Source organism: Protopterus annectens, chromosome 11.part0, assembly GCF_019279795.1.
Source record: "Protopterus annectens isolate FY-2018-M chromosome 11.part0, PAN1.0, whole genome shotgun sequence".
NCBI classification, from domain to species: domain Eukaryota; kingdom Metazoa; phylum Chordata; order Ceratodontiformes; family Protopteridae; genus Protopterus; species Protopterus annectens.
Genome location: NC_056745.1, coordinates 358,705,198 through 358,731,125, shown reverse-complemented (window position 1 = coordinate 358,731,125; position 25,928 = coordinate 358,705,198). Strand labels below are relative to the sequence as shown.

At 39.3% G+C, this 25,928-nt stretch overlaps 1 long non-coding RNA gene across 1 annotated transcript in view; it reads left to right on the top strand.

Moving 5' to 3' along the window:
* LOC122815391 overlaps window positions 1–13,878 on the top strand; it is a 375,274-nt gene extending 361,396 nt beyond the window's left edge. Inside the window, exon 2 of the long non-coding RNA XR_006366951.1 lies at window positions 12,642–13,878. This is a non-coding gene — a long non-coding RNA (uncharacterized LOC122815391). The remainder of the gene's footprint in view (window positions 1–12,641) is intronic.
* The last annotated feature ends 12,050 nt before the right edge of the window (window positions 13,879–25,928 follow it).

The following is a 25,928-nucleotide window of genomic DNA, read 5'->3' as shown; positions in this document are numbered from 1 at the left end:
TGCATACTTTGTAGGCATGGCAGATGGATTTCAAAAACTCAGTGCACTTGTGTTTGACAGTAATATTGCTGAGAACTGGAGAGTGTTTGAGCAGGAGTACAACATTTTCTTACAGGCTGTATTTTCTGATAAAGATGACCATACAAAGGCATTTATTCTACTTAATTTAGCTGGGTCAGAAGCTATAGAAAGGGAATGCTCATTTGTGTATGCACCAGTTATCTGTACAGCAGAAGGGGAAAACTGTCATATTGTTGTACCGGCTGAGTCAAGGGAGGACCCAGAGTGTTTGAAACATACATTTAGAGAAACGTGTAACCCCCAGACAAATGTTACAATGGAAAGGTACTTATTTTACACAAAGGATAAAAAGCCTGGTAAAACTTTTGCAGCATATATAACTGACCTGAGAAATAAGGCTAAAATGTGGAGATTTGGTGACTTAAGGGATGAGTTGATAAAGGACAGACTTATGTGTGGTATAAAAGATGATTCTGTAGGAATGACTTTGCTTCATGACAGTGATTTAACTATGAATAAGGCCATTGAGATTTGTCAGCTATACAAGCTCACATAAAAGCACATAAATATGCTTACAAATGAGAGTAGCTCTAGAAGGCACAGTGATAAAGCTCATGTTGATAATATGCAGCACATTATTAAAAGAAACAGGCCCAGTCATGCAGCAGGAACCATAACCCCTGCAGCACTCACTGGTAAACCCCAGAACCTTCTAGCACATTCCAGAAACTGCACAGTCTCAGTGAGGCATAGGAGTGAGTCATCAAACTCAAAACATGAGCCACAACCTAGTTTCATTGCCAACTGTAGTAATTGTGGTGGAAGCCATGAATCTAAAAGGAAGAAATGCTTAGCTTTTTGTCAACAATGCCACAAATGCAATAAATGGAGTCATTTTACAAGATTTTGTAAATCAAAAGGCCCACATTCTTTTATTAAAAGGGAATAATTTAAGAAACGAGTTGATTAGTCAGACAGTGACAGCCCTACTCTTTATGTTGATGGTGTGTCAGTGCTTTATGAAACGGTCAATGCAGTAGATTTAAGGGCAAAGAATGAAGTGTTTTGTACTGTTCAGATGAATGACAAACCCACAGATATCAAAGTTGACACAGGTTCCAATTACAATGTTATGTCTGCACAAACATTTGCTAGTGTGTGTAAAGGTGAAAGGCTTGATTTGGGTGGTGTGTGAAACTTGTTGCTTTTGGAGGTAAAGAAATTCAGACCAAAAGTTCAGTAGTGCTTTCATGTTACTCTGCTGGGAGAAGCTATGACTTATTATTTTATGTGATCAAGAGGCACGTTCAGTCAGTATTAGGGCTCAGAGACAGTTTGAAAATGGGACTGTTTTCATTTAACAAGGAAGATGACCAAGTTAGCTTGAAAGACCACTACTCTAATTTTGCCCAGCACATTTTTTTCTACCTATGCTGATCTTTTCCAAGACAAGCTAGGGAAACTTCCAGTTGTGTACTACATGAAGTTAGACCCAGAAGTCATTCCAGTTATCAGGCCAGCACACACAGTTCCAATAGCCATGCAGGACAGAGTCAAAGCTGAGTTATATAAAATGGTGCAACAAGGTGTGATTTGTCCAGTTGAAACTCCAACTGAGTGGGTATCTTCCATAGTGGTAGCTCATAAGAAAAGCTCAGATGACATCAGAATATGTATTGATCCACAAGATTTTAACAAAGTGCTAAAAAGACCTCATCATCCAATGCGCACCATAGAAGAAGTCACAGCCTTAATGCCAAATGCCACTATTTTTTCTGTCTTAGAAGCAAAGAGTTCATTTTGACAAATTCAGCGTGACAAGAAATCATGCTTGCTCACTACTTTTAGTACTCCATTTGACAGGTACATATTTTTGAGAATACCATTTGGTTAAATTCTGCAAGTGAAGTCTTTCAGCATGCAATAGAGCAAATGTTTTCTGGGTATCCTTGTGCTATAATAGTAGACGACATTCTAGCAGGAGGTTGTGATGAAGCAGAATATGACAGAAACCTCAGAAAGGTTCTGGAAAGGGCACGTCAAGTGAATCTTAAGCTCAATCCACACAAATGCAAGTTCAGGTTACAAGATGTTACTTATGTTAGTCATTCATTCACAAGTACAGGCCTACAGCCAGACCCTTCAAAGCAAACAGCCAATCTTGAGATGCCAGCTTCAGACAATTTTCAAGCCCTGCAACATTTTCTTGGCATGGTCAACTACCTTAGCAAGTTATTTCAGACTTGAGGCAACTTTCAGCACTGCTTAGAGAGCTGACATGTAAATATGTATCATGGTCTTGGTTAGAGCAACACCAAAGAGCATTTGATGTCCTGAAACAGGGAATTGCAAGTCCACCAACACTAATATATTATGATGTTAACAAGCCAGTTACACTTTTCTGTGATGCTTCAAAATTTGGTTTTGGTTCAGTCATTCTACAAGAGGATCAACCTGTTGCCTCTGCATTGAGAAATCTTACCTAAACTGAAATGTGGTATGCCCAGATAGAGAAAGAGCTTTTGGGAATTGTGTTTGCATGTTCGAAGTTCCATGATTATGTTTATGGTAGACCTATCCAGATTGAAACGAACCCCTAACCATTAGTTACTATCCTGAGAAAGCCTTTGCATTCAGCTCCAGTCAGACTGCAACATATGATGCTGAGATTGCAAAAGTGCAATTTCAATCTTGTCTACAAGAAAGGCAAATATTATCTTGCTGATACATTATCCAGATCACCCAGAAACACCACAGAACAACATGAGAATGAGAACTTTGAGTTTGAAGTCATGGAAGTGAGAAATTTTTCTTCCACACATCTTGATGAGCTGAGAGATAACACAGCCACAGATCCAGTTTTACAAAGGCTTAACCACTTAATCAGTCAAGGATGGCTGTCAAAGCTATCTAATTTACCTCAAGAAGTGCAACCTTATTTTCCATACAGAGATGAGATTTTGTCTGATAAAGGTATCATAATGAAAGGTCCAACATAATTGTTCTAAAGTCCTTGCAGTTAGAGTGCATTACTATCTTGCATCATGGTCACCTAGGAACCAAATCAACCAAAAGAAGGGTGAGAGTACTAGTATTTTGGCCATCTATGTCATAAAACATTGAGAGTGTACTTTTATCTTGTTCAGTGTGTCAACAGAAGGAACCACATCAGCTTAACCAAATTCCGGAACTACCTTGGTCGACAGTAGCCACATATATCTTTGAGTGGAATGGTCAACTTTATTTGGTGTTAGTAGACTCTCACACCAATTTGTTTGAGATTGACTTACTTCCCAACCTAGCATTCAGTACAGTCATTACTAAGATGAAGCGTCATTTTGCTGTACATGGGAGTCCGCACAAAGTTATTTCTGACAATGGCATGCAATTTACTAGCCAACAGTTAAAAAGATTTGCAGAAGAATGGGACTTTATTCATGTCACAAGTAGTCCTGAGTCCCCACAATCAAATGGTTTGGCAGAACGTGCAGTGCAAAGTGCAAAACAGTTACCTGAGAAGTCAAAACAAGACAATAATGATGTTTTCCTGATTCTCTTGGATCTCAGAAATGTTCCTCATGATAAACATCTTGGTTCACCTGCTCAGAGACTTCTGTCGAGACAAACTAGAACCACATTACCAATCAGTAGTCAATTGTTGGTTCCATGTGTCAAGAACAACAGATCAGTAAAAGCCAATTTGTTGAAGAAGGGCCTATCCCAGAAGTCCTACTACAATAAGACCAGCAAACCACTCAATCCATTATGAGAGGGAGAAGTGGTAAGGATGTAAATGTCCAAAGGTTATGATCAGATTGTTGTCATGAAGAATATTGGTCCAGAGCCGAGATCGTACATTGTAGAAACAGAAGGAGCAACTTATAGGTGGAATTGGAAACATTTGAAGCAGGTGTCTGGGCCTGTACCATAGCACATAGCCTGTGAGAAAGACTGTTTATCTCATATTGAGTTGTCCAGTGTTCCAATTCCAGAGGAAGTTCCAGAGGACATTCCTGCTCCTGTGATGAATCCAGAAGTTTCTGATACGAGTTGTGCACCGCAGACTGTCCCTATTGCTAAATTTAGTCCCAACTGTTATGTTATGAGATATGGTCAAATCTCTAAACCTTGCAACAGATATGAAGCAACTTGGACATGAACACTGTGTATTGGTTTCAATGTATATAGTAATGCATGTCTAGCTTTAACATTGTTTTTCATAAAGGGCAATCTGTTTAAGAGGGAGGATGTAGATCAATATGTGTGTATTTACCTTTAATAAACTATCCAAGGGCTTGCACAGGTGTATAAATACTGAGCATGTGCAAGCCTGACTTTCATTTTGTAGTTAGCTGTTGAGATGTAAGCATGTGTGTATGTAAGCTCTGTCTGTTAACTAGTTTGTTCATATTTAGTGATGCTGCTATCCATTCTGATGTCTTTCTATGTATTAAAGCATCAAACCCCAAGCCTTCTTGTTGTATGTGTTAGAGGCGAATGAGCGACATATGCTGTATTTTTATTTTTTCCCTCTTACAGTTCATCACTCCTTTTCTTTGACCTTCTCCTGCTCTTTTCTGCCTTGTTTGGTACAGCTACAGTTTGCCTACACAAAGTAATAGATTGCTTTACCCCTTCTTCTTACTTGAAAATATAACTTTCACATTGCCTTGCTCTGTTTTCCTAAGCCATTTTCTTTCATATACTTCATGTAGTATAAATTTGTTGATCTTGCATATTAACAGTTGTACTTACTTTTATACTATCTTTTATCTCATTCAAGCTTCTTTTGAACACGTTGTATTCCTATGTTTTCCTAGTTTGTACCTACAACAGGACTTGTAAAGGCATCAGGAACTTAACGAAATATAGATGTACTAGATACAAATTTTATTTTTCTTATCTATTTTTTCATGCTACCTTAATTTTGAAATGTCAGAAGGAAAAATTAAGAGCAAAAAGTGGAATCAGTGTTTTCTAAATGTGACATAAAGGCAAAATTGCAGTACAAACTGCAAGAGAACTAGGACATCTATAACCAAGTGCAGAATGGATAGGCATGCAGATTGTAGCTGTGAGAGAACTGCATCAGAAAAAAGAGAATGGAGACTTTAGTATGCAGGTGCTGGGTATCTCATATAGCCACAGGACCTGACAAAACTCTGGACAATGTTGTGTGTGTGCATGCATGTGTGTAGAGGCTGATCATTTCCCCATAGCTAAATGTCAATATTCTCATTTAGAAAACACACCAATAATTAAGAGAGCATTGCAACTGCTCTCCTTAAAATGTTTTGTCTTTTTATAGGTAATGCTGTGGCAGTCCATGCTGTGAATTTACATTCTGTGTTGGTATCAGCACAATCTGTACTGCCTTCTTGTCTCACACTTAGATTGACATCATTGTGTCCCTGGAGTGTTTATTTCAGTTCAGGCTTCTGCAAAGCTAAGTTTCTTTTTTTTACCTTTGGACTTATGAGATGTTAATATTTCAGTACTGGTGTTAGCAGTACAACACTTTCAGTCTTATGCTTTTATTATTTTTCGATTTTTTTTTTTTTTTGTATTATCCACTTTTTATTTCTGCCTCCATCTACTCCTTATTTCCCTTCCTTACTTCTTTTTCTTACTGTTGCTGGATTTCATTTTAGTAGTTTGATAAATTATAAAAACAAATGTCACTAAATCAATTTGCATTAATCTAATCTCTTATTTTATATATGTGGTTCTTTTTAAGTGTCTCCTGGATAGTGTTCATGGCACTATTTTTATCACTAAAATTTGTAGGTGTATTATTATATTGCAGCATACTTATATTACATAATGATATAATAATATAATATTGTTACATTGTTATATCATATGCATTTTGTTATATTGTTTTACGTTAGGACAACACCAAATGTGTCAGTATTTGGAAACATCTCCTTTATTTATTACTTCATTCAGTTTCTGTAACACAAAGCAATAACTTTTGTAAACTTTAACCTTAAATGCATTGCTCTTATTTCTTTTATATCAGCTTTTTCCACATCTTAACAAAGGATCTTGGAGGCTCAAAGTATATGGGTACTTCCTTTAGTTTGCTTGTCTGGTCATTCATAAAACTGTGTGGACTTTGATTTACAAGGCTTCATAATTAATGCACCCCTTTGCTACCTTCTCCAGATGGTGAAATGATGGATTTATTTTCTTGGAGTTTTGGAATTTTCACAGAATTAGAAAACAGATAACATGAAGCTGACATTTTGCCTGCATTTAAATAAAATTTAAATTATTTGATTTGCATTGTAAATCATTTAAAAGAACAGGTTATTATAAACGTTTATTAGAAGTATCATAAGAACCCGTACACAATCTGTCCTAGCTGCTACTTGCGTTCAGTAGAAGTTTAATGCAGTAATAACGTAGAAGTCTTTGCAGTAATAACTTAGAAGTCTTTGCAGCAAACTGTTAAGATACTCTGAAGAAAAACTTACTACAATTTTCATTATAAAAATGCACGTTATAAGAATATACACTTCACACTATACATTGAATGTAGGCTGGTTTCTAAGGGCATCAGAGACTGGTGAAGATAAATGACTATACTGCTCAGACAAGCTCCTCGTGGTCCTGCAGAGTGGTCCTAGCTAGGGATGTTGCTAGAGTGATAACTTGTGGTGTTATAAAAAATTATGAGAAGACAGACTAGACTTAGTTGTGTGATAGTCATGGTTATGAAGTTTAAGTTGGTTCTAGGTGGGGGTCTAAATAGGAATTATAGGGTTGCACTATATGTGGATGGGTAAGTAGTGTAGGTGATGTAAAAAATGCCTAGTGGGAATGAGAGTGATTGGGAATATTTTGTGTGGAGCAAGTTGGTGTGGTATAATGTGATCTGACTTGAGGAGCTGTGATTGGTGGAGGTGATGTGAGGGTGAGCTGTGGATGTGGCTGTGATTGCTATAAATGCAGAGGTAGTGAGGGTGGGAGGTAATAGGGGGCAGGGCAGGGGAGTGGAGAAAGCCCGAGTATTAGCAAGGGTGAATGGAGTGGGGCAGAGCCCACCAAGACAAGAGTAAAAAGTAAGTAATACTTTACAAATCTGAACACTTTAAACAAATTCCTGAGGTATAATGGCTTACCAGCAAGCAGAATGCAATTGCTGAAGACCACTTGTGTCCAGGTGGGAGACTAGAAATTTAAAGATGGCTCCATGATCAGCAGGATTCTAATATAGGCTTAGTATTGGGGGAGGGAGATAGCACAAGGGGTGTAAACCAGATGGAATGCAAAGAAACCAGAGAGGCAATCCATGGAAATCTATCAGTGAAGGCCTCAGAGGGGGTAAGTAATAATTCAAACTACCTGTAAAGTGAAGGAGAAAAGAGACAGCAAAGGCATGACTGGTCTCTCAGATTATGTGTCACAGACACATGACTGGTCTCTCAGATTATGTGTCATAGACAGGTATAAGCCTAGCTTGAAGCAGAATTCTACCTTCTCCAAGGATGATGCTACAAGACAAAAAATGATTGACTTTAACAGTTGGCTTATCTCTTCTGATGTCAGTCCAAGGGGATCCAATGTCTGTCAGCTTGGGAACACATGGTCAACAGGCCACGTTGCTTTGCCAGAGATGGTCTGCACCTGTCTCCTCTAGGCTTTCGGATGCTGGCAAATTAGCCACCGCTATTGTGCCTTTTTTTAGGCAGTGTCAAAATAACCAACCTCCCAACATAAAATCCTCTCTGTATAAACTCAAGGTACTGTTGCTTAATGCTAAGAGTCTAAACAAAAAAATGCACTCCCTGGAAGCAGTCTTCACTTTGGAAAATGCTGAGATCTGTGCAGTCACTGAGACATGGTTCAAAGGTGCGGAAAGAACCCCAACCGTGTAGGGCTACAATGCCTTCCATATGTTCAGACCACAACCTGAGTGTGAAAGAACCAAAGGACGAGGTGTATCCATCTTCATTAAGGATAAGTACACCTCAAGACTAGTCAAACAGTATGACTCTCCTGAACTACTGCATGTCCAATTAACTACAGGTAAAGCCCCCTACCACATCATAGCTAGCTATAGGTTTCCTACCATGAAACAGGGAAAAGCATACCTCATACCTGGAAGTAGTGGAGTTACTTGCCATGCAGCTCAACATCTTACTCATGGGTAATTTTAATTATCTTACCATTGACTGGGAATCATATATGACCAAACATGCTGCCTCAGGGGTTCTTGGACTTTGTCAATGCAAATGCTCTGGAACAGCTAGTCATCTCATCCACAAGAGGCTCAAATGTCCTGGACATAGTACTCATGTACATGGGAAAGCATTACACCCCCCCCCATGTGATGTCCACCCTGGTAAGATTGGGCTATAAATCAATCTCGTTCGATGTAATTACAAGGCCAAATACCCCATCAAGCTAAAAAATTCTTAAGAATTTTTCAAAGACAAATTACCTCCTATTTTCAAAGGCCCCTCAAACACAGATAACATGGAAAATATCTTGTATAACCACTTAAGCAGTTGTATAGAATTGGCTGTACATGACTGGATTAAAACTAGGTCTTGCTGAAAAAAACAAGTCACCCTGGTGGACCCCTAGTATAACAACAAGAAAAAGAAACTAATGTCCAAGAATAAGCGGGAACTGGCTTAGCAGAGGAAGAAATCCCTCTCTAGCTTAAATGAATAAATTAGAGAGCTTGTCAAGCCCTCCAAAGCTAATTTATAAAGCAAAAATATCCTCCCTACCTAAGGATAATCACAAGGCATTCTTTAACTATGTCCAGAATCTAAAAAGTAATACCCAGCTATGCACTGAACTGGTTGTGTATGGCACTACCCAAACTTAACTGGAGGTAATAGCTAACCTGCTAGCTGACCGATTTGGAGAAAACTTCACCCCTGTCCCCTCCAGTCATCCCCCAAACTATACCTGTCACCATTCCTCAGCCTATTATCTCAAGAGAGCAGGTCATCTTAGCACTCTCCAAGGCCAAATACACAGCATCAGTAGGACCAGACAACATCCCAGGTTGCCTTTTAAACAACTTAAAACATGACCTAGCAGACCCACTTGGATCCCTGTTTAACCACAGCCTGAAAACTGGCTATGTTCTGGCAGAATGAAGGACAGTAACAGTAACCCTTTGCACAAAGGTGGACCATCAACGGACCATGGGAATTATAGGCCAATAAGCTTGATGAGCCTCATTTGCAAGGCATGGAAAGAATCATTATGGACTTTATTAACAAGGACACAGGTAAACTCCAAACTGTGGACCCAACCCAATTCAGCTTCTTTAAAGGTAGTACCTGCCTGTTAAACATGGTTGACTTCTTTGAGAAAGTCACCAAGGCCCTTGACAAGGGAAAGATGGTGCATACCACCTGTCTTGACCTAGCCAAGGCATTTGACACAATCCCCTACTCAGGTATTATAGATAAACTCTCCCAATTGGGAATTAACCCGTACATTACCAGATGGGTAGCCAACTGGCTCACCGACGGGACACATACTGTCAAAGTGGGTGACTTCACCTCTAGTAAAAGACCAGTCACCAGTGACATACCACAGGGTTCTGTCTTGGGCCCCTTACTGGTGGAATTTATTTCTCAGAAGTCCAGGCAAACTTGGATGGCCTGTGGCTGACCAAGTTTGCTGATGATTGCAAATTGGGAGCAATCATTGAGTCCTCTAACAATGTTAATATACTGCATACAGGGTTAACACACAGAGATGATTAGTGCCAAAGCCATTGATTAAAGCTAAATGCAAAAAATGCATTATTATTCCCTTTGGGGAAAGCTGACATCCCTGCTAATTAAATTATAGATAGCACCACCCTAAGTGTCGACACAGTATTACATGATCTGGATACTCATGTTGATAACAATCTGAACTTTGACCACTATGTATCCATAATAGTAAGGAAATCCTTTTATGTGACACATCCTATAAGTAAAGGCATCACATATAGATCTATGGATGTTATAATTCCATTATACTTGGCCCTGCACTAGAAACCTTTATTCCTGTGTTCTCCCTGTGTTGTTGGTGTTTGTTTTTGGTTTGGAACTGTGCTTAAAACCTGTATTCCTGTGTTCTCCTTGTGTTGTTGGTGCTGTTTTTTGGTTTGGAACTGCACTAAAAACCTTTATTCCTGTGTTCTCCTTGTGCTGTTTGTGCTGTTTTTTGGTTTACAGCTTCCCTAAAAACCTTTATTCCTGTGTTCTTGTGCTGTTGGTGCTGTTTTTTGGTATTAATTATCATACACCCTTACTTCTGTAAACTTCACTCACCTAACCACCAAAAATTGGGCAATTTGGGATAAATATGGCTAGGCTTGTAAGAGCTCTAGGACCATTAACCTAGTAACCTCCTCTGAACCTGTGTTGACTCCTGGTCAAAGCATGTCACAATAAAATTTCTTTGCTGACCACAGTGCTTTTGTCTCCACCAGGTACCTAGTTTTCGTGTTTGTCATCAAATGTCACCCTATCACTTCTACTTTTGCTTTACTATACCATGGGTTTAAAGCTTATCCACTTGTGAATTAGAAAAGGAGACTTTTGGGCCCTTTGAATCCATGCTTTCCACTAATGTTCTAGGAATGTCTGAAACTACAACTGCATTCCTTTAACATTCCTTTTGGAATTCTGTTGTTGTTCCACCACACTCCGTATATCTTGGAAAAACCCTGCTGCCACCAGCAAGTTATCATGTGTTTCTTTATCACGAATGATAATTTGGTTTAAATGCCCAATCAGTGTTGTAGCAGTGGTATGTGTTGTAGCAGTGGTATGGTAAACAGATATGCTCGGCCAGCATTGCAGAAATGGTATGGTGAACAGGGACATGAGTTTATAGGGGGAGCTGAACATTTTGAGAGCTTACACGCTTTCAGACTGAATTCTTTTCTTTTTTTGAAGCATTTAAAATAAATAAAAAAAGAACAGACTGAGAATTACATGGTACACATAAGCAATCAGTTTTGTTTGTTTAATTGATAGCTTGTAAGTTGTGAAACATTTTTAAACATTCAAGGGGGAGCAATGAATATATATGATGTCAAAGGCACAACATTTTCTTGTTATAGGTCTGTGCTATAAAACCAATGCCACATCTACTAGACAGCTTGAGCTGCGTTTTATTATACCTCAGCCACAAGCAGGGACAATGAATCCTGTCCACTCACACACACACATCATTATTTTTTCAGCAACAGTTAACAATGTAGCTTCCATGATATTAGAAACTGCAGCTACATACATTACTGCTTTGAACACCTCACCACATCACTGCTACCCTGCCAGTCAACGAGAATTCCAACAAAGTATCTCCCCCAACTACAAAATTCACAAAATATACAAGAGAAACTACCTGGTAAGGAGCAGAGAAATTCAGCTTGTCCACTCCTCATCAAATGCCCCGCCCCCCCCCCATCTCTTGAGACACCAGCTTGGATCCCTCCAATGAAAGAGTTATAGGCTTAGTGGGATCAACATGGTCAACACTGAGAAATAAACACATAAATTAAAAGCATTATTGTACTATTGGTCCAGGCTTAAACTACAGTTCTGTTGCATTGTACTAGTACTGTAAAGCCCCTCTGTGTCATACGTTCTGTGACCAGTGCCTTTAACAGTTAACTAAAAAAAATAATAATATAAACAGAAAAAACTTAATAGGCATTGGGCACACTTGTACTGATCTACATTGTTATTCTAACTTACCATATAGTTTCATTACTATTTGTATTATACTTTTCAGGTCGTTTGATATGTGATGTACTGTTACCAGTTGATGTAACTACTGGATATCTGTCTCTTTGTCAGCTGTATGAGTGTGTGACATGTCCTGATCTGCCCTGCTGGACTGACTGTGCAGTCACTAATGCTGTGTTTCAATACCATTTTGAACTGTGCATTGCCTTGCCATGAATCATCTCTATACAAAGCAGGCATGTATATTTTCTCATTTGTACCTTACTTCTGAACTTGCCTGTGCTTGTTATTACAAATCTTTCTATAATTCTGTGATTTGACTGCTGTAATCCTCAGATGATGTCTGTAAGCATGCTGTATGCCTTTTATACATCTACAAATATCAAAATTGCATAAAATTAAACGTTTTGCTGCATTTACTGACATAGCAAATGACAGCACATTTTACATCAAATTAATTTGTACAAAATCAAGTAATTGTGCATGATTTTATATAATTTATCTCATATTTTAGAAGAAGCATAATTTTAATGTATGCATTTCTTAACATAATTGAATTATCTGATTTTTTGAGATGTTTAGTCACAAGTCTGGGAACAAATGATACAGTGTGTGTAAGGATCAGTAGGTCCTATTTCCTGAGAATGAGAAGCAGACATTTAACCAGAAAGTACCATGGTACCCAGCTTGTCAAGCTGGATTTAGAATGATTATATTTCTATAAACAGACAAAAATATACATTGTTTTTGATAATGATTGTTCTAGTTGTGATTTTTAAGATAGCAATGCCAACTATATAGCTTCTTTATCTTTATGAACGGAGATTTGCATTAAGTGAGATGCAGAACTAAGACAAAATATTGTTACTATACTCAGTTTTCCTCTTTTTTTTCTTACAGGAGGAAAGTTAACTCAGGGTTAGAAGATCATACTGCAATATGCAGAATGTTGGAGCACTGTGAAAGAATGGAAAAGCTGAAGAACTGCATCAATATGGACACTTCTCAGTCACCATAGTTCAACCTTATATCTGTTAAATAATACTACAGAGACTACAAAGCATGTACACTGTGAACTGGAAACGAAATACCTACCAAGCATTGCTTCTTATTATAGGACTCACACGACACAGAACAGTTTTGTTACACTCCAGCTGCCTTTCTGGAATAAATTATGTGGAAAGGTCACATCTAGTCACAGGCAAGGCCAGGGCACCAAGCTCTGCTACTGGCATTCCCTGAATGCTAAACTTGCTAGCACCACCAAATATAATGACAGTGTTTATAAAATGCACATATTATATGTTGTATTATGTATACCCAATATAAATGGATATTTTACGACATTTCTGATAATGTGTGTGTGTGTGTGTGTGCGAGTGCATGTGCATCCATATATTTATCCTTCCTGTCTTACCTCAGTCAGTTATTCAGTTAAAAGGCAAAGTTTATTTAGCAGTCCGGGTATAAATGAACAGAAATCTTCTTCAGTTTTAAGATTACTTTATAGGAAAGTCCACTCTCTTGTACAGTTTAACTCAACCTTTAGGTTGCTTTTCTCCCTACAATATGGTTCTAGTATTGTTTAGGTACAAGAAACCTGCTTGTATTTCATCAAACTTTTTTTTTTCCTTGCCTTGGAGTCAAAGGACAGGAAAGCCCACCCACCTTTTTTAAATCTTAACTTTTCACATACTTTGGCAAAATAATTTGTCTCTACCTGCATGATACATCACAGACACAGAGAAATATGTAGTTCTCCCTGTCAGGTACTGCCCACAGTCTTATAAGCAGTTTAGTTCTACTGATGTCAGGAGTTCAAGTAGCTGCTATTAAAAACGAAAGACAATGTGCAATGAAACTGTTTTCCACTGACTTTATTGCAGAGAGGAAGGGAAACCATATGAGCATACCTAGTTGATAGGGTTATTGCCTGTCTCTCTTATTGTAGAGCAGTACTGATTCAGATAGTTCTGTCCTGCAAGGGGGCGGGCATAAAATATGGCAAATGTCTTATCATTTTAGAAGCAAAACATATATTCTGACTTTTCTCAAAATGTTACAGAAAGCCTTAATACTATAGTTAAGTCATTTTAATGTAATATAAAGTGGAATAAATAACTAGCATTGCACATTACAGAAGGCTACTTTCATGAATATACCATGATGTGTACACAGCCGTGTACATGTTGTGGTACCTTTTAACTATTCAGCAAGCACCCTTACATGGTTCTGCATAGTCCCCCAACATGAAGAAGTGCAGAATGCAGAGTGCAAATAGCTATGCTATAAGAAACAAACCTGGAAAGAAGTGAACATGTGAATTTGATAAGGAAAGGTTTTCAGGATGGTTATTCAGCAGAATATCTGGGGCAAAGGAAAAGAGAAGTACTTATATTAATTGCAAGAGGAGTACCAATAGTGATAGAAGAGGAAAAAAAGATAATAATGGAAGATGCATAGTACTAAAGGGTTACTGGCTAGGGAGGAGGATTACACTGGCATTCATTTACTCCCCTCCCCCAAAACTGCTATAATGGAGCTTAAGAAAATTCTGGGAGAAATAATCGGCTTTCAGCAAGGAATATTACTTATAGTTGGAGACTGGAATTTGGTTTGCAACAGTGAGGATGTGGGGGGGGGGGCTAAAAGGGAAATATAACAAAGGATGGTAGATTTTTGAAGAAATTTATGAAAATGTTTGGCATGGTGGATGTGAATTCAGTATTAGGAGTTTGGAGTGAATTTACATATTACTCATTGAGATACAAAAACTGGGCTAGCCTAGATAGATTTTATATCTCACAGGAACATGGACACTTAATTGAAGATCTTGAAATGCACCCAATAACTATTTCAGATCATGTGTCAATAATAACTAAAATAAAAATACAAGGTAATGAAATAAAAATGAGACACTGGCGCTTTCCCACCTATCGGTTGAAAAGAGGAATTCAAGGAATGGGTTTTGGAATGAATTCAGGAGTTACTAAAGAGGATAGAATTTTCTTCTGAACACATAGTTAAGGAGTGAGATAAAATTAAAGTGAAGTTTAAAACTAGGGTGAAAATAAAAGAAAGGGATATATGGTTAAACAGTAACAAGAATTATTTAGAGAGATTGACAAATGTTAAAGTATTGTAATATAGGGGGAATCTCTCATGAACATGAAAAGGAACAACTGCAGAATGCTAAACAGAAAATAAGGGATTACTTCGACAGTATGCATGAGTTTAGAAAGATTGCTGTTAAGCAATTCTTTTTTGATAATAATTCTAGAGCACAAAAACTTTTAGCACAACTCAGGCAACAGGAAGTGCAAAGGGCTGTCACCAAGCTTAGGGAGCCTATAACAAGGAAGACAGTAAGAGACCCTATAGAAGTATTAGAGATATTTCAGAACTTTTATGAAAGTTTGTATAAAGCAGAGAAATATGGAAATCAAGAAAAGGTACAAATGGAAATGTTTATAAAAGAATTAAATATGCCCAGATTAGAGGTAGATAAGACTCAGTTACTAACAGAATATGAAGGGATGAGATAAAAATGGCTATGTATAACCAATCTACAGGAAAGTCCCTAGGAATATATGGTATTCCTGTGGAAGTTTGGAAGTTAGGAGGAAGAAAAACTGATAAATATCTGGAAGGTTTTGTTTAATGCTATTTTAAGAGGAGGAGAAGTACCAGCATCCTGGAAGAAGGCGGTGGTAATGGTAGCGCCTAAAGAGGATAAATATCCATCAGATCCAGCTTCATACAGGCCCATTTCAGTACTAAACCATTATTATAAAGTGTTTATGTCTATAATGGCTAATAGAATAGCAAAAATGATACCAAAATTGATAGATATGGCTCAGTATGGTTTTGTGGAGGAGAGGCAAACATTTGCCAATATTAACAGAACACTGATGATCCAGAGGGAAGCAGAATGTAAGAAAATAGCACTTTTATCTGTGGGTCTTGATGCAGAGAAAACATTTGACAGAGTAGACTGGGACTTTATGAGCAAGGCAATGGAAGCATTTGCTTTCCCTGATACAATTATAAGGTTGATTAGATGAATATATGAGGGATCTGAGGTGCAAATTAAGGTGGGATGAGTCCTCTCTGATAATTGTTGCTTGAGTAGAGGAACAAGGCAGGGTTGTCCTCTTTCCCCTTTGTTGTTGGCATTATATTTAGAACCATTGGCAAAGAAAATTAGGGATTCAGAAATTCAAGGATATAATTGGTATGGTAGACAGGAAAAGCTGGCTCTATTTGCAGATGATATTATTTATACATAACATAACCAGAAAGGGACATTACAGTGTTGTGAAACATTTTAAGACAGTTTCAAATCTTCTCAGGATACAAACTTAATGAAGTTAAAACAAAGGCAATAGCGATAAATTATGTACCCACACATGAATTGGTCCAACAATATCCATATTTATGGGGACATGACAAAATGAAGTGTTTAGGAGTATGGATTAGAAATTACTCTATTGTGGCAGCTAAGGATATGTGGGAAGAGACTAAACAGAAGATAATACAAAAATTGAGAAACTGGAAGCTTTGTTATATGGATATGGATACTAAGATACAAGCCATTAAAATGTTTTAGTCCCTTTAGTTTTATACACAGGTCAGGCATATTTTTATCAACCAGATGAGAAGCTGTGGATATTAATTAAAAAGAGTTGAAGGATTTTATGTGGGAAGGAAAGATAGCAAGGGTCAAGTGGGATAAGCTGATTCTTCCAATAGAACAAGGCGGACTAGGATTACCCTATTTGAGGGGGTGTTTTAGAGCAACACAGTTAATACTCTTGTACATAGAACAAGCAGGAAACTATCATTCAAAGTGGAAAGGAATAATGTTGATACAGGGACGAAGCTCAAGAAATGAGAGGTTGGGATTTTGGATGCCGTCTTAAGGAGAACAATAAAAATCATACGGAGTATAATATTCATAAAATAGCAGGGAGTATTCTAAGGACCAAACCAGCATGAGAATGGAGAAAAGAGATTTTGCTGATAGGGATGACTGAGGTCAGGGATACCGATAATATGCAAGAGGGAGCTGGAATTTATTGAAGAAAACTGGCAAAGGAACCAAGGTATTTCGAGCAAATAACTAAAAAGGGAAAGTTAATAGAATGGGAAGAGGCCAAGTATTTATTTGAACTGCAGGTTAGAGATTGCCCTTCCTATCAAGGATTGATATCAGAGTATATGCAAAAAGAAAGAAATAGAGGGCTCCTGAATGAAAGGACCAGCACTTGTAGAGTTTTTATTAGAATCTAGAACAGATACTGCCGTTAAAAAGGAATAATTAGTAAAGCATATAAAATACTGCATGATAATTATAAAAATCAATCAGAGGAGCCTAAAAAGGATTGGGAAGAGAGAGACTGGATAAGCAATTCATAAACGGACAATGGGAGGATATATTTATATCTCCCAAATATACGGAAAAGTCTAGAAGATTTAGGATCTTTGCCTGGAAGTGTTTACATCGGTATTTTTATATACCAAGTAGACTCCAAAGAATTTTTCTTCAGGTGGATAGCAAGTGCTGGAGGTATGATGGACAAGAAAGAGGTGGCTGGGAAAATATTTTTGGGATTGTAATGAGCTGTCAGACTGTTCCCTGCAGACTGCTTTGTTGGAGATGCTGGGTGAGAAGATTAGATTGTCTTGGAAGATGATTTTTTTGAGTTATGATACAGAACTGGAATTGCCTAGACATAGTAAAGCCTGGCTAAGTCTAATTATGGTGGCTGCCAAAAAATCAATTGCTAGAAAATGGAAATCAAAGTCTATACCAGCTTTACTAGAAGTAGTGAATATAGTAACAGAAATAAAACAACTGGAATTGGGATCTTTAGAAAAGGGAGGGAGCAAACTACATAGGAAAAATGGGAATTGTTGGAACAATATATGCAGAGCAGGAATGAGGTTTAAAAGGCAGGATTTGAATGAGCCATATAATGCTTAACTGACAATGACTGGATGGATTATAAGTGATGTATAATGTTTGCAACTACAGTTGTTTCAATGGTGTCTGTGATGTATACTGTTTGCAACTAAAGTTGTGTCATGTTGTTTATGTCATGTGTGAAAATTTAATAAACATGTTTGCTGGAAAAAAAAAAACATGAAGTGCAGAACTTTGAAGAGCTGGCTGTGCAGCTATACTGAATGCTAATGTGGTATTTCTGGGGAGAGGCATATGCTAATTAGTCATGTGCTGTCTGTCTGGAACTGCCTCCAGTTAGGTATCTGAATTACTGAGCAATTCAAGAAAATGATCAGCCATGCAGATTAGCACAACCATCCCCATCATGTCATAATAACAAACAAGGCCAACTGCTCAGCAAAAACATGGTGATGGGAAATCACTAGTTACCAGGGCTTACTTAAAGTGCCATGATGGCACCAACATCAAAAGGGGGATTAGGTTGGGAAGAACCACCAGACACTAATGATTAATGTGTAAAGAGCTGTACTGGCCCAAATGTTATTATGGGGACTGGGGTGGGGTAGAGAGATTCACACTTTACAGTGCTGTGCTGGCACCAATATTACTGTGGGGACTGGGAGTAAGGATGTATACTAGACACCAGGGAATACTCTTCAAAGGGCTGTACTGGTACCACCATTACTACAACTGGGTTGGGGTGGGGCAGTGCACTAGACACCAGGGAAAATACCATAAAGTGCCCTAAGGCACAGAACAGCATAATGAGAATTGAGGGGAACCAACAGCTACAATTTATGGCACCAATCACAGTTCAGTGATCATGGGAGTGGAGGAGCCACTGGACACTAGGGAGATAGTGCAGTACCAGCACTGACATCAGAAGTGGGATTGGGGGATACACTAGCCACCAGGGGTGATTCTCTAAAGTGTTTTACCAGCTCCGACATTGTAACAGGTATTGGGGTGTACGGGGATACACTACACTGCCAGGGGTTAATACATATGTGCTGTAATGGCACTAAAATACTATGAATGTGACAGGAAAAACATGAAGGTAAATAGGGTAAGGACAGGTACAGGGACTATGGTGGGTCTGTGTGTATTTGTGTACTTGTGTGCATGAAAGAGTGACCAGATGTGCAGACCAGCTATAATCTCCACATTGCAGTAGTAACTGCACTTCAAATATCATGCAAACTAGCCAATAATGAGGTCTTACCTTGTCATGGATAGCATGTTTCTGATTCACAAATGGGCACGTCACACTGAAAGGGCCTTTCTAGTACAAGCTGTAGAACTTTAATGAATTCCAGAGAAAGTATTTTTTTCCAACAAGCATCTTTATTAAATTTTCACACATGATGTAGGCAATCTTACATTTATACAAATGAAAAGCAAGCATGACACAACTTTAGTTGCAAACAGTATACATCACAGACACCATTGAAGCAACTGTAGTTGCAAACATTATACATCACGTTTAATCTATCCAGTCGTCAGTTAAGCATTATATGGCTCATTCCAATCATGCCTCTTAAACTTCGTTCCTGCTCTGCGTATATTGTTCGCACGATTCACATTTTTTTCCTAAGTAGTTTGCTCCCCCCCTTCGTAATAAGATGAAAAAAATTATTTTCCTTTGATGATGACATAGTTTATCTTGCACAATCTCAAGTTTCAGTAAGAATGTCCCACTTTTGGCATTTAAAAATATGGCAGACCTAATAGCTGACCATATATTTTGTATAGTGATCCACTTTAAGTGGTCTTTTCTGTAACTGCAACAGTTATATAGGAAGTAGTGCTAGTCTTACACATAGTTCTGATTTGTCATGCTAAAAGCAATGCAAAAGAAGTGGAAAAATATAAGGTATGAAGGCATTTGTGCTTCATTTTAAAAATCTACTAACACAATTTCAAGAACGGTTATTTGCATTTGTTGTACTGTCTTTATAAAATACTTCTGAGTAAAACAACAAATACACTAGCACATTTCTCCAACTTTCAGGATAATGCAAAAATCATCTTCCTACTGCTTCAGACACTGGCAAATAGCAGATGAAGTTCTTTGAAGTGTTAATCAACAGCTATTGGATTGCAGTGCTATCTTTGACACTTCAGGAAGAGGGTGGGGGAGGTTCTGTTAGTGTGCTAATAGAAAATGCCAATCCCTACAGAAATCTAGAATTATCTATTTTCTGTGCCTGGAGTTGTAAAATTGCTTTAAATTGTTTTAAACAGGTTCTGGGAGACATGCATATGATAGTCATTCAGGAATAAAATGCCAACTCTCCTGCTACAGAAGATCTGTAAGATGCCCATGAATTACTGCCATTTTATTTCAATGGACTAGGAAGGACTGAGAAGGGGACAAGAAAACACTAGAACAAGATCATGTTAATAAGTCATACCCCATGCTGGCTGTTTTGTGGGAAAGCATATTAAAATGTTATATAAAACACAGTGAAGAAAATCACATTATTTTTAGCTCCAGTGTGCACTATTCCTTTAAGGGGTGGACAAGTATAATTTAAATAAGATAGGTAGAACTATCCAAAGAACTAAATTTATTACACATTAAATGATATTCCTATGGAACAGGTTACCACTAGGCCTTAGAGAGTGAACAATAGCATCAGTTTCTTTACTTAAGGAAACAAAACAGAACAAATACATAAACCCTACAGCACCCCTATTCAAAGCTGCAGTGGTGCCATAGACCTCTCAACTGGACCATTTTGTTTGGAAACTTCTAATTCTGGGCCTTTAAAACTCTGCTTCACAAGTTTATGATTTTAGCTCCTCTTTTTCATAGTACAGAATGTGTGGCCAATGTTGTAAATGCATTGTAGATGTTCATCGTGTTACACTGCTGCAGTCATTACACTTGGGTTACCCTGCCGTCAGGCGGTCCCACAGTCGGCCAGAGTTCCAAAGTCTTGGTCCGGCATCGGTTGCTGTCACTTCTTCCCTGACATCAGTGCGCCAGGGTATATAAGATGCATCCGACGCCATTTTCTTCAGTCTTTCATGCCGTGCGGTGCCCGAAGCAGAAGCAGTTCGCAAGTGCCAGTCGGCCGACTCCTGAGATTTTCGAAGTCAAATTTCAGATCCGAAGTCTTCAGTAAAGCTAAGTACCCCATTGGGGAAACTTTTTTCGTGCCTCAGACCGATGTCAGAAAAAGTTAATAATTGTATTTCTTGTGGGAAGCAAATACCTCATAAGGACTTCCAGTCTTACTGTAGTCCATGCCTAGGCCCTGATCACGACGTCACTAGTTGTGGGTTTTGTGCTAGATTTAACAAACGCACTATAAAAAGACGTTTTAATTTTGCTTTGCACTACTTTGGCCGAAGGTTCAATTATACTATGCCGTCGGATCAACCGACGACCGCAATACCGAAAAAACGCAAAGACAAGGATAAAGACAGGCATCCGATGTCCAAAACCGACGACGAAACCTCTTCTAGGCCAGTCACCGGTTCTCAATGAGGCACTTTCGCAGCCCCTGACACCCGCTACCTCAGAGCCACAGGCTGCCTCCGACTCCTACGTGGAGACAGCTAGGCCTCTGGAAACTCAAGGTATTGGGCCTACGGAAATTAATCCCTCAGATGGGTCCGGAGCCGCTTAGCAGGCATCGGCTTCTGAGGGTGTTTTCAGACCTTCACAACTTACCATTAAAACAACAGCCAGGACAAAAGTACCATTAAAGACAAAGAAACAAGTACAGCATTCTCCTGGACAGTCCTCCATGCCTAAGAAACAGATGCTTAAAATGGCCGAAGACCTCATTACTCTAATTAGGGGTTCCCATCCCCCTCCTGAGAAATGGCCTAGGCAGGATACAGACTATGATTCCTCTGATTAGGTTTCCATTTCCTCTGATTCCTCTTCAGACCAGGGATACTCTCTACCCCCCTATGAGGACTCTGATGCTGAAGAATCTATCCCTTCAGCCTCTCCTCCTGAGGATTATTCCTTTGTGGAAACTTTACATACCATGAGGGAGCATTTCCATTGGGAAAGTCAGGATTACTCAGAATCCAAAAAAAGGCTCAGAGATTTCCTTTTATTGCCTCAGCACAGGCCCCTGGCTATTTCGCCTGTGCTAGATATTCTGGATAATGTGTTCTCTGAATCCAGCTTATCTCCTGATTCTTTACCCCCTGCACCAGCCAAGCCAGATAGGTATTATAGAGTCCCTGCCTCTCACAAGTTTCTTTATAAAAACCCTTCTGCTGATCCAGAAACAATTTCCCAGGGTCCAAAAGGGGTTAAGGCTTCCATTGCAAAAAATCCAGTACCCTCTGACAGAGATTCCAGAGCTTTGGATAGATGGGGGAAGAAAGTATACACTTCTGCAACTTTAGCAGTAAGAGCTTTAAATTGCCAGTTTCACATGCTCAAGTACCAACAGTATTTAATGGCTCAGTTAAAACAGAAAATGCTTGCAAGCTCAGAAGCTCCTGATTGTAAAGAAATGCAGGATTTATTGCATGCAGTTGAACAGGTGGGAAAACATACTCTGCAATGTGGTTTTGATTCTTTAGAGGCCTCTTGTAGAGCTGCAGTTACAGCTTCTGTGATTCGAAGACATGCTTGGTTAAAAGATCAGAGTTTACCTGATCATGTTAAGGCAAAATTATTGGATGCTCCTTTACAGCATACCTTGTTTGGTGTTAATGCAGAAGAGGTGTTAAAGAAAATGGAGGATAAAGCTAAATCTATGCAAACAGTCAAGGATTTCTTACAGGTATAGCCACCTCGATTTAGCAGAAATAGGCCAACAAAGAATTGGTCCTGTCCAGTGTCAGACAGGCCACAGAGAGGCAGATACAGACGCCCAAGAGGCAGATCTCAACCCCAAGGCTCAAACAGACAACGACAGTGGGGCACCTCAACCCCAAAAGGAGGTGAGGACAAGTCTCAACCTTATAGGAAACAGTCACAATGACTTTCCCCTTCCTACGCTAAGCACTTCCCTTTTGGAAGCCCCCTTAGGGGGAAAACTAGCACTTTTTTTCTCAAAACTGGCAAACAATCACTCAAGACAAATGGGTTCTGAATATTGTGTCTCAAGGTTACAGATTCCACTTTCATACTTTACCAAGGCTAAAAGGAATGCCAGACCTGCCACAAAATCAATGGGCAGAGGCACAAAAACAAATTTCAGCCCTCATGGACATGAGAGCTATTCAAAAAGTACCACAACAGGAACAAGGACAAGGATTTTACTCAAGACTCTTCCTGGTCCCCAGAAAGGACAAGGCCTGGAGGCCCATATTAGACCTTTCAATTCTAAATACTTACCTGGATATTCTGAAATTCAAAATGTTGACATTACAGCAGCTTCTACTCATGCTGGGCAAGAAGGCTTGGCTTGTTACTCTGGACCTCAAAGAGGCATACCTACATGTCCCTATCAGACAAAATTGCAGAAGATACCTCAGATTCAAAGCTGATACAATGCACTACCAATTCTCTGCACTGCCCTTTGGCTTATCTACTGCGCCCAGGGTCTTCACAAAGTGCCTGGCACCAGTAATTGCATTTTGCAGACAAAAAGGAATTCAAATATATCCATACCTGGACGACTGCCTCATTCAAGCAGAGACAAAGGACATTCTTCTACAGCATCTGGCATTTGTAAAAAGGTTGCTAATTTCTCTGGGGTACACAGTAAATGAAAAGAAGTAAAAACTAGTGCCCTCACAACAGATTATATTCCTGGGTGCCAGCTTAAATACAATGGCCCAGATGGCTTACCTCACGCCAGACAAACAAGTTCAACTAACTCAATATTTTCAGTTACTGGCAAAAAAGTCCCATCTCCCTGCAAGAAAAATTCTGCAGGCCCTGGGATTCATGGCATCCTGCATACTACTAATACCATATGCCAGACTGCATATGAGGAAATTACAGTGGTACCTAAAAAGTGTTTGGACTCAACACCCTCACAGTTTAAAAGCAGTAATACCAATGATTCCCTGCCCACAACAGGAGTTTCGATGGTGGGCACAGGCATGTCACCTAAACAAGGGTCAGCCTTTTACCCTACCCACAGCCAGGCAAACTCAACAACAGATGCTTCGGATTACGCCTGGGGAGCACACATGGCAGGAAAATGCATTCAGGGCAAGTGGACCACAGACCAGATGCATCTTCACATCAATCAAAAAGAGATGTTGTCTGTTCAAAATGCCCTAACAGCTGTCAAGGACCTTCTGCATCCAGGACAATTATTACTAAAAACAGGCAACACCACAGTAATGTGGTACATAAACAAGTAAGGGGGTACTCATTCTTATTCCCAATGCAGGCAAGCCATGACCTTGTGGAACACAGTTCTAACGTATCAAGTTCACCTGCAAGCACAATTCCTGCCAGGAAAGAAAAATACTCTGGCAGACGATCTAAGCAGAAATATCATGGACCCTCACGAATGGAAATTGAATCCACAAATCTTCAGCATGGTAACGCAAAAATGGGGATGCCCAGACATAGATCTGTTTGCCTCCCCACTGAATTGCCAACTACAAATATTCTGCACAAGGACTAATCACAAACAAGCATGGAAAGTGGATGCTCTTCTGTTCAGCTGGAAAAACTTAAAAGTTTATGCCTTCCCGCCACTGCGTCTCCTTTCAAAGGTACTCCTAAAAGCCAGACAAGAAAAACCACAGATGACCCTGATTGCTCCAGACTGGCCACACCAACACTGGTACCATATCTTAAGGAACTTAGCTCAAGGCCCACCATGGATTTTGCCTCAAATTCCACACCTTCTGACTCAACAAAACAATCAGATCCTGCATGGTCAGCTCAAAACCCTAAACCTGGCTGCATGGCAGATTCATTAGTCAAACAGGCAACACCTCTCTCTAAAGCTGTTATGGGTGTCATTTTGGAGGCCAGGAGGCCTAGCACCAGGAAAGCTTACTCAGAAAAATGGAAGAGATTCTGCACCTGGAACCAGGCTCAAAGCCTTGACACTCTTGTTCCAAACATTCCTCAGATTTTACAATACTTCACTGAGATGCTGGACAGAGGGCTATCCTTCTCATCAATTAAGATCCATGCCTCTGCCATTTCAGCACATTACAACACGGATCCTCCTTTATTCTCTCATCCCTTGCTAAAGCAGTACCTCAGAGGGGCTAAAAACATAAGACCGCCCCGGAGAGCACCAACACCAACTTGGGACCTCAATTTTGTTTTGGAAAAACTGACCCTGCCACCTTTTGAGCCAGCCAATACAGCCAATCTAAAATTTTTATCATGGAAAACAACTCTTCTCCTGGCAGTAACTTCAGCACGAAGAGTCTCAGAGCTACAGGCATTAATGGCAGTGGAACCTTTTATAATTTTTCATCAGGACAGGGTTTCTTTAAGGACAAACCCTACCTTTATGCCAAAGGTGGTATCTAGTGTGGCTCTTAACCAAACCATCCATTTGCCAACTTTTTATCCAAACCCCCAGAATAAAGGGGATAAACTTCTGCATTCTTTGGACATACACAGGCAGCTACACTTCTACTTCGACAAAACAAAAGCTTTCAGGAAAACTGAGCAACTGTTTGTAGCATATGCTACAGGATCACAGGGCAAGGCTATCTCAAAGCAGACTATATCCAAATGGATAGGACACTGTATTCATTACTGCTACACACAGCATGGAAAATCAGTCCCGAATAACATTAGGCCAAATTCCACCAGGGCGACAGCCACTTCACCAGCCTTTCTCAGAGGAGTACCTACCAAGGAAATTTTGGAGGCTGCAACTTGGAGTTCAGTGCACACCTTTACCAAGCATTACCACCTGCCTCTTTACTCTAAATCCAGAGCAGGATTTGCCAATGCAGTTCTGCAGGGCCTCATAGCCAATTCTAACTCTTTATAGACCAGCCACCCAACCTTAGCTTTGGGATTCTACCCAAGTGTAATGACTGCAGCAGTGTAACACGATGAACATAGTACAGTTTTGTACCTACCATAAATGTAGATGTTCGAGTGTTCACACTGCTGCAGTCCAGGTTACCCTCCCTCCATCCCCTCTTAACTAGCTGGACTTATCTATACCTTTCTATCATATACAACCTTTGTGGTGTATTTGCTTGTAACTGAAGGTATTGTTTTTATTTTTATATGTATATTTTTTATTAGCAATATGTATTGCCTACCTACTTGGGGGCACCTGACATCTGGGGCAAGA